Genomic DNA, 18,924 nt, shown 5'->3' with positions numbered 1-18,924 from the left:
CCAACTCTTGTTGTGAAACGTATGCTGTAATGTTATCACACTTATTTCAGTTAGAGAGCATATCGTCTCCTCACGCTACACTGTTTTAACATTTCGTCTTCAGCTTAATTTCTTATCCTCATAAAATTTTGATCCTGTGTCGCTGTAAACTTTCGACCATTAATTTTGCCATGCTAATTTTCCCTATAAACTTTCCACTCTATTCAACACAGGACTCCCCTACAGAATTTCATTTAAATGGTAGACATACATTTTCTATGAAACACATACTACTCTGTTACAAACATACAGATCGCCGAACATGATAAGCCTATGATACATTATGATATTTCAACTTGAATACAGAAGGTCGCCTTATGCTACACTGTTACAAAAATACCTTTTAAAATGGCGCCTATGTTAATTTCCCGTTTAACACTATTAACTTTTGGATATATATTTGACATAGCCCACCCCCATACCCTTATTTCGTTTTCAAGTGACACCCTCTATTATTGGCATCTGTTCGATTTCATCAATGTGCATGGCTACGGCGACGTCGCTCCTAAATTAAGCTGCAACCTTAACGATGGCAAACTAGGCTTCTTCATCGTAAATGTGCTGCTTGCCTGGTACAACTTTCTCCATCTGCGTAATCTGAACTAGGCTAAACCTTTGGCCACCAAGTTCCTTAAACTTCCTGCCAATGAGGCGCTGTGGCATTAAAAAAGCAAATGCGTCTTCTTCGAGCCTATGCATTTCCGGCACAGTCACGCCGTGGTCTTTCACAATCGTGTCGGCTTTACCCTACCGCTCAAGGTCAGTGGCTTGCGTGCTGAACTCGCGACCGAAAGGGTTGGGGTTCGAATCATGCCATGAGATCAGCCTGGGTTGGTTACTATGGTGAGTCCTTGGACAAGGAAATTTACTTCAATTTCCGTTGCACTAATTAACCTAGTTGTGTTCGTGTGCCGTAAAACACCAAATCAACAACAATTACTCTGCCGCTCTACTAAGACTGGTCGCAACTGCTTGGTGCTGTTTGCATGCTGTTGGTCTTATGTTAAGCTCCATATAAAACATACAGTTTTCTGTGTGGTTAATACCTGTTTTACTTGTGCCTTCCGAATCACTTTAATGAATTGTCTCTTGCTTCTGTTTTCTATTCTAATCATTTCGCTTGTCGTATGATTACCACCACAATCGATTTATCTAATGTCTGTATCATTACCACACTTCCAGCATGAGTAGAATCCAAATCCTTGTACAAACGCCACCATATCAATACCACAGTACTCAGCAACACAGCTTTTCCCACACACCTCTTTTCCTCCTAGCTTAAGTCAAGCACAATTGTTTTTGTTTGGAAAAAACATGTCTGTCAATCGGTTATACTAACAAAAATTATTAAATGTTACCCAGATTTCTTTAAATTAACAGCTAACACAATGCACACCCATATCGATTCATATGAGTACTGCAAGGAAGATGGCTCAGGGTGACAACACGTGCGGCTAACATCTGTTGGGCGGCACATACAAGTACGCAAAAGTTGCCTCCATGACCATTGCAAAATCCACCTCCAAACGCTACACAAGGGCGGTTGCACACTTGTTAGCGACTTTGCCTGTTGCAAGCAATACGGAGTCTCCGCGTTAAAGGTGCGCCTTAAAACAGGGTTCGTTTGATTAATAGAACAAGTGATTCTTGTGTAAAATATTTAATTAAGATACCCCTAGTCATGGATGGAATACATAATTATTACTTCCATACACAGCTTAGCAATATGAGCTCCTATCGAGGAGAAGGACAAGGACTGTGATGGTCTCCTTTTCGAGATCATGCATGGCGAATATCTTATTCCCGCGACTGGGTGGAACGGGACTGGTGTTTACGCGATTGGGCAGAAGGAGATATTGAAAGTTCTTACGCCTGACAGTCGAGTGCTACCTTCGAACCGCGATATAGAAGCTTCGATTGTGGACAATGCAACGGGCGGTGCTATATTGCCGAATGGTGTACCCCCAGCTCTAAAATCTAAATGTTTTGGCATACTCTGGTGGATATGGTAGCTAAACAACAACAAAGAAACTCAAAAGCAACAGTATGAGTTATGGTTCATGTGTGCGGGGAGACCTAAGGGGGATAAGGTCTCCTGTTGTTTTTATTATCTCTTCCTCGCCACCTCCGGGGGTGGGGATGGTGTCAATACTGATACTTTAGTATTGATGTAGATGATGCTTGAATAATTCAAGCAAACAAATGCATGCTTGTAATTTATCCATTTTTCTTTACATTTGTTTTCATTCAAAATATCCAATTCCTTTTATATCAAATTTTACACTTCCTCAGTTAAAACTTTCTTATCCGCTTTAGTTTAAGTTTTGTAAACATCTTTTATCTCAATCAGTTGTACAGCCCTTTATATTAGGACGTTAATGTTTTAAAGAGATTAGTGAAATGAATTTCTTGTGGTCATTAAGATACTTGTTTTTTTTTCTACATATATATTCAAATTGTACAATATTTCCACAATGTATGCAAGACTAGTCATGCCAAGTATTTGCACCTCACATATTTACCATATTATTTTGCACTATATTTTCTAAATGTTACAGTCTGATAAAGACTAAAATCTCCCTTTTCTAAATGTTACAGTCTCATAAAGACTAAAATCTCCCTTTTCTAAATGTTACAGTCTGATAAAGACTAAAATCTCCCTTTTCTAAATGGTACAGTCTGATAAAGACTAAAAATCTCCCTTTTCTAAATGTTACAGTCTGATAAGAATAAAATCTCCCTTTTCTAAATGGTACAGTCTGATAAGACTAAAATCTCCCTTTTCTAAATGTTACAGTCTGATAAGACTAAAATCTCCCTTTTCTAAATGGTACAGTCTCATAAAGACTAAATTCTTCCTTTTCTAAATGTTACAGTCTGATAAAGACTAAAATCTCCCTTTTCTAAATGGTACAGTCTGATAAAGACTAAAATCTCCCTTTTCTAAATGGTACAGTCTGATAAAGACTAAAATCTCCCTTTTCTAAATGTTACAGTCTGATAAAGACTAAAATCTCCCTTTTCTAAATGGTACAGTCTGATAAAGACTAAAATCTCCCTTTTCTAAATGGTACAGTCTGATAAGACTAAAATCTCCCTTTTCTAAATGGTACAGTCTCATAAAGACTAAATTCTCCCTTTTCTAAATGTTACAGTCTGATAAAGACTAAAATCTCCCTTTTCTAAATGGTACAGTCTGATAAAGACTAAAATTTCCCTTTTCTAAATGTTACAGTCTGATAAAGACTAAAATCTCCCTTTTCTAAATGGTACAGTCTGATAAAGACTAAAATCTCCCTTTTCTAAATGGTACAGTCTGATAAGACTAAAATCTCCCTTTTCTAAATGGTACAGTCTCATAAAGACTAAAATCTCCCTTTTCTAAATGGTACAGTCTCATAAAGACTAAATCCTCCCTTTTCTAAATGGTACAGTATGATAAAGACTAAAATCTCCCTTTTCTAAATGGTACAGTGTGATAAAGACTAAAATCTCACTTTTCTAAATGGTACAGTCTGATAAAGACTAAAATCTCCCTTTTCTAAATGGTACAGTCTGATAAGACTAAAATCTCCCTTTTCTAAATGGTACAGTCTCATAAAGACTAAAATCTCCCTTTTCTAAATGGTACAGTCTCATAAAGACTAAATCCTCCCTTTTCTAAATGGTACAGTATGATAAAGACTAAAATCTCCCTTTTCTAAATGTTACAGTGTGATAAAGACTAAAATCTCCCTTTTCTAAATGGTACAGTGTGATAAAGACTAAAATCTCCCTTTTCTAAATGGTACAGTCTGATAAAGACTAAAAATCTCCCTTTTCTAAATGTTACAGTCTGATAAGAATAAAATCTCCCTTTTCTAAATGGTACAGTCCGATAAGACTAAAATCTCCCTTTTCTAAATGGTACAGTCTGATAAGACTAAAATCTCCCTTTTCTAAATGGTACAGTCTCATAAAGACTAAATTCTCCCTTTTCTAAATGGTACAGTATGATAAAGACTAAAATCTCCCTTTTGTAAATGGTACAGTCTCATAAAAGACTAAAATCTCTCTTTTCTAAATGGTACAGTCTGATAAAAACTAAAATCTAGCATAGCTTCTAATTGGCAACTGTATGAAATATTTTGTGCCTGAATGGCAAAATTGTATGCTAATTATGTTCATAATAAACAAATATTTGCAGAATTTCTGGTAAATAAAATATATAGATGGTAGCGGGTACTGATTTGGCGGCTTTTTTTTATACATATATTGCGATTACGTGTTAGAATATTAGTGTTTCAAATATTTGTATAGAAAATACCTTGAGTTTAAATTAGAAACTAAATTTTCGAAAATAAATATTTTGGAAGTAATGTAAAACTTTGAGCAAATAAACAGAAAACTGAACTGAAAAGAAATATATTGGTTAAGATAAATTTAAAAATTACACAATAAATTCTTGAGTGAAAATCTGAATCGAGAACCAAAGGGTATAGTGATTAATTTGGAGAAAATTCAGTACAAATAATATATGACTTGAGGTGACTAAGGATATAGTTTTATTGATATGTTGTCATTAGCCACAGTGTAATTTATGGTCATTAGCCAATGTGCGATATGTTGTCATTAGCCACTGTGTGACTTGTTGTCATTAACCACTGTGTGATTTGTTGTCATTAACCACTGTGTGATTTGTTGTTATTAGCAACTGTGTGATTTATTGTCATAGCCACTGTGTGACTTGTTGTCATTAACCACTGTGTGATTTGTTGTCATTAGCCACTGTGTGATTTGTTATCATTAGCCACTGTGTGATTTGTTATCATTAGCCACTGTGTGATTTGTTGTCATTAACCAATGTGTGATTTGTTGTCATTAGCCACTGTGTGATTTGTTTTCATTATCTACTGTGTGATTTGTTGTCATTAGCCACTGTGTCATTTGTTGTCATTAACCACTGTGTCATTTGTTGTCATTAGCCACTGTGCGATTTGTTATCATTAGCCACTGTGCGATTAGTTGTCATTTATCCACCGTGTGATTTGTTGTCATTAACCACTGTGTGATTTTTTGTTATTAGCAACTGTGTGATTTATTGTCATAGCCACTGTGTGACTTGTTGTCATTAACCACTGTGTGATTTGTTGTCATTAGCCACTGTGTGATTTGTTATCATTAGCCACTGTGTGATTTGTTGTCATTAGCCACTGTGTGATTTGTTGTCATTAACCAATGTGTGATTTGTTGTCATTAGCCATTGTGTGACTTGTTGTCATTAACCACTGTGTGATTTGTTGTCATTAGCCACTGTGTGATTTGTTGTCATTAACTACTGTGTCATTTGTTGTCATTAGCCACTGTGTCATTTGTTGTCATTAACCACTGTGTGATTTGTTGTCATTAGCCACTGTGCGATTTGTTATCATTAGCCACTGTGCGATTAGTTGTCATTTATCCACCGTGTGATTTGTTGTCATTAGCCAATTTGATTTTAAAAAATATAGTGCCATACTTTTCCTGAATTACAAATTAGCAAAGTAGGAAACAAATGATTTTATGCAATGAAAATCATGTGTAAGAATGGACACTATGCATGGGGGTAAGGCCATTTAAGGCCTGAAGCTGACAGTGTTTGAATGTGGAAATATTCTTAAACTTTAAATTCACATCTAAAGTGGAGGTTGCGTAATCGATTGAGGAGTTAAATGTTTCCTAAATATCATAGTCATGTGGATTTTTGCAAACAGATGTGGAAGATGAATGAAAATATGCTGTATTATTCACTATATAAACAAGTGTTTTAAAGAATACGACTCAGAGGATGAATACAACTAGCGAATAAATATCGACATTTAACAGAGTACCAACATTAGAGATGAAGACGATAATGGATCATCGTTCAAAATTATCAATGAATCCGATAGGATGGTAATCAGAGCGCATTATAAACGGCAACAGGAGTTTAAATCACGGTAACATCAACTTAAATCACGGCAGCTGTAGTTTAAGTCATGGCACCAGTAGTTTAAATTACGGCAAAAGCAACTTAAATAACGGCAACAGCAGCTTAAATCGCACCAGTAGTTTAAATCACGGTAACAACAGTTTAAATCACGGCAACAGCAGTTTCAATCACGGTAACATCAGTTTAAATCACGGCAACAGCAGTTAATATCATGGCAACTCCAGTTTAAACCAGGACGACAGGTCCATAGGATGGTACAAAAATCGCAGTACCAACGGTTGAAAAGGCAATATGAGTTTAAATCAAGATGACAGATTGATAAGATAAAAAGCTGAAAATGAAAACTTAGAAGTCTGGAACAAAAACTATTGGAAAAATGGATTGAGAACTAAGACGAAACAAAGAGGTTAAAACGCATTTTGCAACACAAACAACGAAGAGAACAGATACTGATCACAAAAATAATCTTTCATAAGCAGGTAACACAAAAATTAACAATATGTAATACTCAAGACCTCGATACAGTCAAGACCTATATGTATATTTTAGTCAGATGTTGATAGCATCCAATCAAAATAATCACGTATAGAAGACATATAACCCTGTACTGGTCCAATCTTGAACTCAAAGTTACACACAGAATATATACAAAAGAAACAAAAACAACGCAAAGCAACTGGTTTTAATTCTTTGATGGACAGATTTTAAGCAATGCAATATTTAATGCTTTGTTCGTTGCCTTATTTGCCCACTTTGTGCAAAATATTACAGACAATTTTAAATCGGTTTTTGACAAGAATGAGGATATCTACATGAATATTGCTAGGTATGACTCGGTAAACGGTAGCTGGTACGATACCCGAAATGAATGAAGGCAAAAAAGATTTTTATTAATGTAGAAAGCTAGACAATAGAAGTTTTTGCTTTCTTTTATATCAAATCGAATCACTCTTATATTATCCATCTAGAGACAGTGTTACGACTCTATAGTCTTAAACTAAGTAACAGAAAATAGTGAAAATCGACAAGTTTTATAAAATTCAACAATTAATTTCCCTAGAAGACAAAATGAAACATTAGAAAGAACTTGCGACATTGCGAATTAAATTCCAAATAGTTATTAAAATGTATCTCAAGTCCAAATGTATAAAGATCCAACTCCCTGTGGTATTCCAAATAAGATCCAGTGCTGAAGGTGTTGATGTGCCTATAGTCTTGAATGTGCTAATGTGCAAGTGGCCTGAAGTGTGATGATGTGCTAACAGTGATCCAATTAATCACAATAATATAATAATAGATGTCCTATTCTGAATTCGCTATAATTCCAAATTAATGTTTCTGTCCAAGAATATTATTGAGCACTCGGTACTTTGTAAATCCAGAGAATAATAATTTGAATAAATAATTCCACTAAGTAACAAGAAAATGACAAACCAACAAGTTTTACCAACAAGTTTTGTATCATTTAAGATATAAATTTATTTCCCTAAAATAAAAAGCGAAAGAAATAAAATAGCTGTACACTGGCTAACGAATACATTAATAATCCTAAAAGTTGTATCAGTTCAAATAGTGCCAGATAATCATAATAAGTTCCAACGGTATGATAACTGTAATGCACTGATGTACCAATAATACAGAAGAATAGCTTTTATAATTACAATGACATTTAAATGAATTCACGGTAAATCCAACAGAGCTATGCATTTAAATGTCCTTTAATGTTTCACAATTAATTTCATGTAACTATTAATCCAAATAGTCTTTAAATGTTTCACAGTAAATCCGTATAGCTATTGATATATTCATATGTGTCTTAACACATTTTGTTTCACAGTAATTCCGTATAGCTATTGATATTCATATGTGTCTTAACACATTTTGTTTCACAGTAAATCCGTATAGCTATTGATATATTCATATGTGTCTTAACACATTTTGTTTCACAGTAATTTCCGTATAGCTATTGATATATTCATATGTGTCTTAACACATTTTGTTTCACAGTAAATCCGTATAGCTATTAATATATTCATATGTGTCTTAACACATTTAGTTTCACAGTAAATCCGTATAGCTACTGATATATCCATATGTGTCTTAACACATTTTGTTTCACAGTAAATCCGTATAGCTACTGATATATCCATATGTCTTAACACATTTTGTTTCACAGTAAATCCGTATAGCTATTGATATTCATATGTGTCTTAACACATTTTGTTTCACAGTAAATCCGTATAGCTATTGATATATTCATATGTGTCTTAACACATTTTGTTTCACAGTAAATCCGTATAGCTATTGATAAATTCATATGTGTCTTAACACATTTTGTTTCACAGTAAATCCGTATAGCTATTGATAAATTCATATGTGTCTTAACACATTTTGTTTCACAGTAAATCCGTATAGCTATTGATATATTCATATGTGTCTTAACACATTTTGTTTCACAGAAAATCCGTATAGCTTTTGATATATCCATATGTGTCTTAACACATTTTGTTTCACAGTAAATCCGTATATCTATTGATATATCCATATGTGTCTTAACACATTTTGTTTCACAGTAAATCCGTATATCTATTGATATATTCATGTGTCTTAACACATTTTGTTTCACAGTAAATCCGTATAGCTATTGATATATTCATATGTGTCTTAACACATTTTGTTTCACAGCTCTGCAATTCAAACGAATGATAAAAACATGAACCAAGCCTCTTTCAAGACCAGTAGTAACTTTAAGAATAATTGATTCCGCACAACAATTCACATATATGGTAATCTAACACCCAGTAGATAGAATGGAATTTCAAAGCTTTTGAATGAATCATATGATATTCGAATTATTGATTGCAGTAAACAAAATCAGATGTTCTAGTTCTAACCAATCAGGAAATGTGTCTTTTGATCCTTTTTACCAGTACCAATGTCTTACATGGATCACGTGATGTTGGCTTGAACTAATTACCTCAACCTTGAAACTCTCGAATGAAATTGTATTATACATGACTCATCACTAAAGCGCAGACTACGATGTTAAAAGTTTAGTATTAAAAATTGTCACTAACTAAACGACCCTTACAAAAGTCATAATTATGAAGAGCGATAAACATAATATACATATATACATAACACCAACTGCAGCAACATTTTTCATCAGAGTTTGCTTTTTTGTCTCATTTCTGGCGCACTTTGTAATGTTGAAAGTCTGTCAAAACACTTGTTATATCTATTATATGACTCTAAGATTAAAAACTACGTACAAACTGGGTTCCGTTTTTTTATGCCTTTATATATATATATATATATATATATTATATATATATATATATACTATGCAACACACACACACACACACACACACACACACACATATATATATATATATATATATATATATATATATATATATATATATATATATATATATATATATATATATATATAACGCACATGGGTATTTACTTGACCGAGCGGTTGTCAAACCCTGGCGCGATTCTCGCTAGAAGTCATAAGTTTACCCCGACTTTCCAAAGACTTCCATACAACCTCAGTTGTAAATTAGAAAGCCCGACGTGTCCATTCTATACCTAAATTTTCCTCTAATTAATGCAAGACCACAGATAAACCAAACTGCCAACTATCTATCAACCGTACATCTGCGTGTTTTGGCTTCATTATGTTTCCGTACCACCAACCGTTCACGCCTTAGAACATATATGAGTACTCCCTAACAATGGGAACTATTTTAACTCAGCCACCTTAGGCCAGTCAATGTATGCTTCACAGGCACATTTCGCCGATGTAACTGCACCATATTCGCCCACATGGCGACATAAACGGTGTCTGCCAAGTCCCTTTTTATTTATGTCCTTGTCTAATTTACCGGTTTAATACCGTAAGTACTGTCCTTGCAGTCACGCTACCAAAGTATACCACCAGATTTTAATATGTACTATTTTACGACAGGGACATTAATTCGGTTTTGGTCGGAATTCACTACTAGTGAACCAGGACATCATGGAAACACACTAACACTTCACTCCGTGACGTTTGCTCCTATTAATTAGCTCATTAGTTCGGGCCAGGAATATTTCCATGGCGCGGAATTCCAATAATCAAACAAGTAATCATACAAATCTAAGAATTGCTTAAAACGGGGCGCTACAACCAAGTGCACATACTTTAAATTTACTACAGTACTTTGTCACATGTATTTATATATACTATGCCACACATATATTTGATATATAATGTGTCACGCCTATTTTTATGCCTCACATGTATTTTATATATACTTCGTCACACATGTTATATATACTGTGTGACTCATATAGTTTATGTATACTGTGTCACATAATTTTATATATACTATGTGACTCATATAGTTTATGTATACTGTGTCACATAATTTTATATATACTATGTGACTCATATGGTTTATGTATACTGTGTCACATAATTTTATATATACTATGTGACTCATATAGTTTATGTATACTGTGTCACATAATTTTATATATACTATAGTTTATGTATACTGTGTCACATAATTGTATATATACTATGTTTATAAAACCCTGACTTTATATCCTGTCATTGAAACCATCGCATTGAATCAGACAATATGTTTCCATGGTCACATAGATCTACATCTCTGTCTTTGTCATTTTTATATCTTATTCCGCGATTTCTTTTTTCATAACAGTCATTTCATTACTACAACTTTTGTGTATTAAATAGTTTGACTGTCAGTGATATGAATGAATGAATGAATGCATGAATGAATGAATGAATGAGTGAGTGAGTGAGTGAGTGAGTGAGTGAGTGAGTGAGTGAATGAATGAATGGATGAGTAAGTGAGTGAATGAATGAATGAATTTGTGAATGAATGAATGAATGAGTGAGTGAATGAATGAATAAGTGAGTGAATAAATGAATGAATGAGTGAGTCAGTGAATGAATGAGTAAGTGAATGAATGAATGAATGAGTGAGTGAATGAATGAATGAATGAATGAATGAATGAATGAATGAATGAATGAATGGAGAAATGAACAGTTCCATAATTTCCTGATGTTTCCAGAACGAGATAAAAACGGGAGTGGCTTGCGTAACAGTATGCATCACACGGATTACTTAAATGAGTCAACGAATTAAGTCCATTTAAATGCACTTCAATGACTGAGGCATGGATACAGTATGTGTTTAGTTAGCAGACGATTCCTAGTGAAAAAGGAAGCTTATTTGTCTTAATTATATTTTTCTGGAACTGTAAATACTATCATAATTGGAAAACATACCAGTATATTACATTGAACCAGCTCGTCTTTTTGTGGTAAAGATCTCTCTCTCTCTCTCTCTCTCTCTCTCTCTCTCTCTCAACCACTCCGGTGGCCTAGTGGTTAGAGCGTCCGTCTCGGATGCGGGAGGTCGTGGGTTCGAGCCCGGCAGAGTCATACCAAAGACTTACACAAATGATACTAACAGCTGCCTCGTTAGGCGCTCAGCATTAAGAGGTTAGTGTTAGGACTGGTCGGCCTGCTGTCAGGATAATGTGCCTGAGTGGGACATGATGCTAAATGTCTGCGATATGATGCCCCAGTGTTAGACATCACTATAAACTGCCACACTGCAGACATCGTAGCGATATAACTGAAAAATTGTTAAAGTACGTTAAAAATCCAAATCACACACACACACACATACACACTCTCTCTCTATTACTACTATTATTATTATTATTATTATTTTTATTATTATTATTGTTTCCTTAATGCACAATGTATGAATGTATGTATGTACCTAGGTAGTGACAAGGTTACACAGTCCTTGTGTCATGCATACATTAAATTTGTACGTACATCTCATGGGAAAAGTAGGGAATGTCAACATACATACATCTCATCGGAAAAATAGGGAATGTCGTTTACAATAATGACTTCTTGTTCATAAGTGAGACTGAAATAGACTTCCGCGTTTGGGACTGTCCCTTTTTGCCTCTCAGACTAATGTATACTTTAATGGTCTCTGAAATTTCACGTATCTTAGATATTAGGAAAGTTCGGGGGAATGGTACAGTTTCAACCTGTTGAGTGATTTATACCAGTTTACATAGAATTTACATTTTCTTAATCTTTGTGTCTCAAATTCGCACCAGCTTCCAATTCAGAATGAGGATTGTGTATTCAATGCGTATTGACATTTGATTCGGCCAAGGTTAGACTGTCTTAGAAGCGTACTCTACAGCTAAAAACACAGGATCCGATTTATTTTACTTAGTCGAGAGTACTTTCTTACGTACCCACATACCTATATAAGGGTATGCGACAGGAGTCCAAACAATAACATGTATTGAAAAATACTCTATCTGTAATTCATCTTTATCTTTTCATGTGTCGGATATATATATATATATATATATATATATATATATATATATATATATATATATATATATATATATATATATATATATATAATAATAATAATAATAATAATAATAATAATAATGAGGACTTTGTATAGCGCCTAATCTTTAGAAGCTCTATGATTACAAAAACAAACACCATGAAATCAGAAAACATTAAAAAACATGCTGAGAATATTTAAGGTAGGAAACATTATTAGGGCTTTAAGTTTGTTCTTGCAGTCGAAATAAATGAGTTTTGAGAGCCCTCTTGAATGTGATCACTGTCTTTCTGTCTAAGTTCAGTGGGCAATTCATTCCACGATGCTAGGCCTGGTATGTATATATATTCAAATCACTGACATCTCACCTCTGCCCGCGTGGGTTCGAGTCTGGGGCTAGACCAAAGTAGGTATGCGAGAAAGCTTGTCAGCAACTTCCGTGGGTCCGTGGTTCTTACCAGGCTTTTCCAGGTTCTCCCTCCGCCTAATATCCTGGCCTATCATGTGCTGCAAAATGGCGTTAAACCCATAGCAACAAGAATAACAAGAGAGAGATAGACACACACAAACACAATACAGAGTCACTGTATTATAGATTTTGTTTGTGTTAGACGTGGAGTGCGGGCATAAAACAGTTTTTACTGTATGCATGTTTGAAAGCAAATCATCGTCCTATTGAAACGATTGTCCCGTTCTTTTTCATTCACACACGTGTATGTATGTATGTATGTATGTATGTATGTATGTATGTATGTATGTATGTATAATAATAACAATAATGAGTACTTTATATAGCGACTAATCTTTAGAAGCTCTAAGCGTTTTACAATATTTGACAACACCTATAACATAAAAAACATATATAATGATATTATTACAGAAAACAAGCACCATGAAATTAGAAAACATAAACACATGCTGTAAATATTTACAGTAGGGGACACTTTTAGGTCTTTAAGTTTGTTCTTGCAGTCGAAATAAGTGTGTTTTAAGAGCCCTCTTGAATGTGATCACCTGTGTCAATGTGTCTAAGTTCAGCTGGCACTTCATTCCACGTTGCTGGGCCCTGGTATGCAAAAGAACGTTGTCCATATGACTTCGTTTTCGTAGTGGGAATAATGAGTATACGTATGTATGTATGTATGTATGTATGTATGTATGTATGTATGTATGTATGTATGTATGTATGTATGTATGTATGTATGTATGTATGCATGCATGTAGGGTCTGTCTGCGAACCCGATGGTGGCTACAGCTTCTTCTGGAAGGGGAAAACAGAAGATGAACACAGAATCCACGGAGTCGGTTTTGCCATTCGTACTGCACTTTTGCGTCAATTCTCAGCAGTTCCTAAGCATGTGAACGAACGCTTGATGTAACTCCGCGTCCCCTCCTTAAATCACGGTATATCACCATCATCAGTTCGTGTGCTCCCATATAGACCAGCAGCGAAGAAGACAAGGAGGCCTTCTACGAAAGTTTCGATGTCCTTGTAAAAGCTACCCCAGCTTGCGAAAACTCGTCGTAATTGTTGGCGATATTTACGCCCGAGTGGGCCACGAGTACGAAAGCTGCAGTGGAGTATTGGAACAGCATGGAATCGGAAAAATGAACACGAATGGACTGATTTTACTGTCAGTGTGTGCAGAGAATAATCTGAATATCTCAAACACACTCCTCCGTTAGAAGAACAAGTATAAAGCTGCTTGGATGTATCCCAGATCAAACAATGCATCTAATTGACTATATCATCGTCCGTACCAGAGATGTCTGCAATGTTCGGATAACAAGAACATTGACGGGAGCCGAGTGCTGGACGGACCACCGATTGATCAGGGCTATCCTTCATCTCAACATTGTCCCGCTACAGCGCAAAAAGACCAAGCTTACCCGAATCAAGTTCAACACTGCAAGGCTGAACCATCAGCAGGTGAGAGAGCAATATCAAGCTCATATTGAAATCCTACTGACTGCGCACCGATTTCTGACTCGGGACCCAACCTCAAACTGGAACCTGATCGAGGACATGTTGGTTGAGTCTGCGAAGGTCATCATAATACCCAAAACAATAGTTCACCAAGACTGGTTTGAATGGTAGAACGACGTAGACTCAGTCTCAAAACGTGATCGCTTCAAACACCTCCAGAGCAAAGCCCAGAGAGAACTCCGTATTATGCAAAATAACTGGTGGAACTTTAAAGTAGATAAGTCTAGCATTACGCAGACACTGGCAATTCGAAATAGTTTGTCAGGTTCCTGAAAGATGTGTAAGGACCATCGAAAGCCTGCAGTACCTCGCTAATCTCTTCTGAAGGGACCAGTCTGCTCAAAGACAAAGAGAGCATCACCAAAAGGTGGAAGGAACACCTCTCCAACCTACCGAACATACCCTTTTGCCGTTGACTCTGCAGCGTTAGACGCTATTGTCCGAAAGGCAGCTATCTCGGACCTGGACTTAGCCCCTACCATGGAATAAGTCGAGCGAGCCATCAACATTATTAGCTCTGGCGAGGCTCCAAGCGCTGTTGAAATTCCTGTTGAACGCTTTAAAGCAGCTGACCCTAGGGCACTTGATGCACTGTACAGTATCCTGAGCAGTATTTGGGAGGAATCGGAGTCCATGCCACAGGAGATGAAAGACGCAATGAGTGTCACCTTATACAAAAACAAAGGGAACAAAGCTGACTGAGGAAACTATTGTCGCTTGCAGGCAAGCTTATGGCGCGCGTCATTTTCAACCGTCTTGTTGGTAATGTCTCGGAAGCCATTCTGCCGCAGGCCCAATGTGGCTTCAGACCAGATTGGAGCATGATCGACATGATCTTCACAGTAAGACAGATACAGAAAACGTGCATTGAACAAAACGTGAACTTCTATGGTGTCTTTATAGACCTCATAAAGGCCTTCGATACGGTCAACAGAGATGCACTATGACGGCATGACGAGACTCTTTCTCTACAACTAGGATGTCTTTGAGCCATTCAACATTTCTAACGGCGTGAAGCAGGGTTGCGTTCTCGCCCCAGTATTATTTAACCTCTTTTTCACATGTATCCTGAACCATGCTACACGTGGTCTCCAGAAAAGAGTGTACACAAAGTACAGACTGGATGGGTCTTTCTTCGACCTTCGCCGACTGAATGCCCGGTCCAAAACAATGGAGAAACGTATTCTTGAAGCACTTTTCGCGGATGACTGTGCTCTCATGGCACACGGAAGCAGATCTCTAGATCGTCGTTACTCGCTTCGCGGTAGCATTGAGTCTCTTCGGACTCACTATCAGTCTCAACCAGAGAGAGGTACTTCACTAACCTGTCCCAGGCACCATAGCTCGCTCCCAGATTGTGTCTATCGAAGATACCCAGCTGAAAGCTGTCAATCACTTCAGGTACCTTGGAAGAATCATATCTTCCGATGGATCGCTAGAGAAAGAGATACCTGCACGTATCAGCAGCGCCAGCACTAGGACGTCTCCGCTCTCGCGTGTTGTGCCACAGTAATATCAAACTGGCCACCAAGATAAAGGTTTATAAAGCAGTTGTGCTAATAAGCCTCCAATATGGATGTGAGACCTGAACATCATACAAGAAGAACATCAAGCATCTTGAGCGCATCCACACGAAAGCCCTGTGCTGGAGTATGGTCGTCAGATGGCAAGACAGTGACGAACCTAGAAATGCTGGATATAGCAGGTTTAACCAGTATCGAAGCGATAGTCATGAGAGCCCAGCTTTAGTGGACGTGTCATGTCATCCGTTTGGAGGAGTCTCGAATGCCACGTCAGATTTTGTATTGAGCTCTATCTGGTGGACACAGACAAATTGGTCGCTCGAAGAAAAGTTTCAAAGACTCCAACAAGGACAGCCTGAGATGCTGCTCGATATCTGTAACAGATCTCGAGTCCTGCGCCAATATATCTGGCTTGTGTGCAGCTGTCCGTAATGGGTGCTAAACCTTTTAGGATGCACGCAGAACGAAAGTCGTACAGCGCCAGGGAACGCATGAAGGCCTCAGCGTCAAGAACCAACCCATGCCTCCAGTGCACACACTCGCCAGGACATGTGCTTCTCGTATTGGACTCATCAGCCACATGATGACCCATCAGCGAAGAGCAGCGCAGGATTGACTTCATCGAGCCCCGATGGTCAACCAACTCGTAGTGCTAAGCCAGCCTCTTTCCCTTTGAGTCATACGTTATTTGCGCATATCTGCAGCTAAACAAAGTTATGTCAGTAACTATGATGACCTTTTGACCATACACGAGACCGGAGAAATGTCCAGTGCTTATACGCATGCCATCGTGCTATTATGCCATGAGCAAGAATGTCCCATGCCTGTGTGCATGTTGATCTGTCATAAACAAGACTGTTCCATGCCTGTATGAATGTTGCACTATGAAACTGACTGTCCCATGTCTGTATGAACGTTGTACTATGAACATGACTGTCCCATGTCCTTATGAATGTTGTACAATGAATATGACTGTCCCATGCCTGTATGAATGTTTTACTATGAACATGAATGTCCTATGCCTGTAGGCATGTTGTTGTACTATGAACATAACTGTCCCATGCCTGTATGAATGTTGTACTATGAACATGACTGTCCCATGCCTGTATGAATGTTGTACTATGAACACGACTGTCCTATGCCTGTATGAATGTTGTACTATGAACATGACTGTCCCATGCCCATATAAATGTTGTTACATGAGCATGACTGTCCCATTCCTGTACGCATGTTGAACTACTGACAAAATTGTCCCATCCCTGTACGCATGTTGAGTTACTGACAAGATTGTCCAATGTCTGTATGCATGTTGTACTATGAACATGACTGTCCCATGCCTGTACGCATGTTGAGCTACTGACAAGATTGTCCCATGTCTGTACTATGAATATAATTGCCCCATGTCTGTACGCATGTTGTTGTACTATGAATATAATTGCCCCTTGTCTGTACGCATGTTGTACTATGAATATAATTGCTCCATGTCTGTACGCATGTTGTTGTACTATAAATATAATTGCCCTATGCCTGTACTCATGGTGATCTATTGACCTGATTGCCCCAAGTATTCGTGCTTTGATTTTAAACAATTATAAACAAACTTTTATAAAATCCATTATAACAAATCAATTATCTTACGGTAAAAGAAAAAGTATCCCGATTCTAATGAAAACCCGTAGCCTCCCACCCCTACGAAAATTAAATAATCAGTCCTTTCTCCCGTATTTTTAGTACAGATAACTTTCCACAGATTCATGAACACGTTAATTTAAACTTCCTGAACACCGAGCTATGTCGCTTAAAGAAAACAATGTTATCTCCTGAGGGGTATTGATAAAGTCGGATAAAATGATGGCATACATTGCATGCTCTTCACGACACCATATCACTTTTTACCGGGGTACTAATAACAATCAGTTTTACTCCCACAGAAGCCCTATAACCTTAGAACCCTAACAATGCGTACTAAAATTAGTTTCAGTGTTCGATGTCTGATAGCGGCCGACAGATTACAATACATTTTACAAAATTGTACATGTACAAATGTTTTTACAATGTGTTTGTGGCGGTCTACTGCTCAATGTTATAACAATTTGTACAGATACAAAATTTTCTTACTTTGAGATATAATTGCTATAATTGGTCGACTACTACCTACTACGTAGACATAATAGGTCACATATAAAACTAATTAGCTTTCCTTTCACAAATAGTCTAAGGCTCTCGCCTGTACAGATTCCCGACATCTCACCACTGTCAGCGAGGGTTCGAACCCAACGTGGGTATGTGAGAAAGCTTGCCAGTAGCTTCCCATGGATATGTGTTCTTCGCGGGGTTTTTGCAGTTACTTTCATCACCAGATATACTGGCTGATATATAGCTAGTCATTCAGGGCCGGCTCACATCAAGTATTCGGGGTGGGTGAGCGGAAGTTCCAAAATTTCAAAAGGGCCCTGACTTCGAAAGTGCGCCAAACCAAAAGGTTATGTGTCTACTCAAACTGTGCATAATACCCATAATCAAACTGTGCATAATATCCATAATCACAATTACCTATACTCACAGTGTGCATAATACCCATACTTTCAGTTACCATTACTCACAGTGTGCATAATACCCATACTCACAGCGTGCATAATACCCATACTCACAGTTACCCATACTCACGGTGTGCATAATACCCATACTCAGTTACCCATACTCACAGTGTGCATAATACCCATACTCAGTTCCCCATACTCACAGTGTGCATAATACCCATACTCACAGTTACCCATACTCACAGTGTGCATTATGCCCATAATCACAGTGTGCATAATACCCATACTCAGTTACCCATACTCACAGTGTGCATAATACCCATACTCACAGCTTCCCATACTCACAGTGTGCATGATACACATACTCACAGTGTGCATATTACTTATACTCACAGTTACCCATACTCATAGTGTGCATAATACCCATACTCACAGTTACCCATACTCACAGTGTGCACGATACCCAT

General features: G+C 37.1%; 1 protein-coding gene across 8 annotated transcripts in view; it reads left to right on the top strand.

Moving 5' to 3' along the window:
- Positions 1–18,924, top strand: part of LOC149804175 (uncharacterized) — a 68,945-nt gene that overhangs the window by 26,831 nt on the left and 23,190 nt on the right. For 2 of the 8 annotated variants that reach the window (XM_089954157.1, XM_089954155.1), the window contains exon 1: positions 11,187–11,334. The exons of the other annotated variants lie outside the window; for them this stretch is intronic. The gene's annotated coding sequence lies outside the window, so the exon portion shown is untranslated. Of the gene's footprint in view, positions 1–11,186; positions 11,335–18,924 lie in introns of those variants that run through there. 8 annotated transcript variants of the gene reach the window in all.

The sequence above is a fragment of the Sinohyriopsis cumingii genome, chromosome 3 (assembly GCF_028554795.1).
Source record: "Sinohyriopsis cumingii isolate HCF-2022 chromosome 3, ASM2855479v2, whole genome shotgun sequence".
NCBI lineage: Eukaryota > Metazoa > Mollusca > Bivalvia > Unionida > Unionidae > Sinohyriopsis > Sinohyriopsis cumingii.
This window is presented reverse-complemented; position numbering and strand designations above follow the sequence as displayed.